The sequence below is a fragment of the Bufo gargarizans genome, unplaced genomic scaffold (assembly GCF_014858855.1).
Source record: "Bufo gargarizans isolate SCDJY-AF-19 unplaced genomic scaffold, ASM1485885v1 original_scaffold_889_pilon, whole genome shotgun sequence".
NCBI lineage: Eukaryota > Metazoa > Chordata > Amphibia > Anura > Bufonidae > Bufo > Bufo gargarizans.
In genome coordinates this window covers 96,620-97,860 of record NW_025334745.1, presented here as the reverse complement: position 1 = coordinate 97,860, position 1,241 = coordinate 96,620, and the positions used below count along the sequence as shown (strand labels likewise).

The following is a 1,241-nucleotide window of genomic DNA, read 5'->3' as shown; positions in this document are numbered from 1 at the left end:
TTGTGAGGTTCTGCAGCAGCTGAGGTGTGGATTGTGAGGTTCTGCAGCAGCTGAGGTGTGGATTGTGAGGTTCTGCAGCAGCTGAGGTGTGCATTAAGAGGTTCTGGAGCTTCTAAGTAGTTTATTGTGGGGTTCTGCAACATCTGGGGAGTGAACTATGAGGTTCTGCAGCAGCAGAGGTATGCATTGTGAAGTTCTGCAGCAGCTGAGGTGTGTATTGTGAGGTTCTACAGCATCTGAGGAGTGCTTTATGAGGTTTTGAAGCCCCTGAGTAGTGTATTGTGAGGTTCTGCAGTATCCTAGGTGTGCATTGTGAGGTTCTGCAGCAGCTGAGGTGCGCATTAAGAGGTTCTGAAGCATCTAAGTAGTTTATTGTGAGGTTCTGCAACATCTGTGGAGTGAACTATGAGGTTCTGCAGCAGCAGAGGTGTGCATTGTAAGGTTTTGCAGCAGATGTCTTGTATATTATGATGAACTTTAGTGACCAACTGCTTCTGCAGGAAGAGATAAGCAATGTCTATATAGCACCATGGAGCTCTGTAAAACCATCAGATTCTCAATGACATGAAAATGTGACATTTACACAAACACTACATACATATAGTCAGGTCGATGGAAAAGTCGCACTGGTGTGTATCATAACAGATTGCTTATCTTACAGTCCTTCTCACTTTTCTTGTAGAATTTGTTGTGTATTTATGTGAATTTCCAAATTCCTTCCTTCCTTTTAGATCCCATAGAAGATGTAAGTATCTGAGAAGTATTTGTCTCTGCAGCTCACAAGCTTCCCTGGTGGTCTAGTGGTTAGGATTCGGCGCTCTCACCGCCGCGGCCCGGGTTCGATTCCCGGTCAGGGAATGTGCATTTTTCTTTCATCAGATTGTGTTCACATTTTGTCACATAATTTTTTTTTCTTCCAATTACCTAACCTGTTTTTACCACTTTGTAGGATGATGATATTTTAACACACGTCTAAGAACCGATATTGAGACAATTATACTGAAATAGCACATACTACATCAAGTTACTGTGGATTATGCATGAACAAACTAATTTAAATTAAGCAATGTGTGTGCAAATCATCTACTTTCTGATTTAAACAAAACACAGTAAAAAAGAAATGAAATATATATATATATATAAAAAAAATAAAAAATGAAAATATTTGCTGCGTTGGCCGGGAATCGAACCCGGGTCAACTGCTTGGAAGGCAGCTATGCTCACCACTATACCACCAACGC

At 41.1% G+C, this 1,241-nt stretch overlaps 2 non-coding genes across 2 annotated transcripts; one reads left to right on the top strand and one right to left on the bottom strand.

Moving 5' to 3' along the window:
* The first annotated feature begins 786 nt into the window (after positions 1-786).
* TRNAE-CUC lies at positions 787-858 on the top strand. Its single transcript has one exon. It is a non-coding gene; the product is annotated as a tRNA-Glu (tRNA).
* Positions 859-1,169: 311 nt separating this feature from the next.
* On the bottom strand, positions 1,170-1,241 carry TRNAG-UCC. Its single transcript has one exon. It is a non-coding gene; the product is annotated as a tRNA-Gly (tRNA).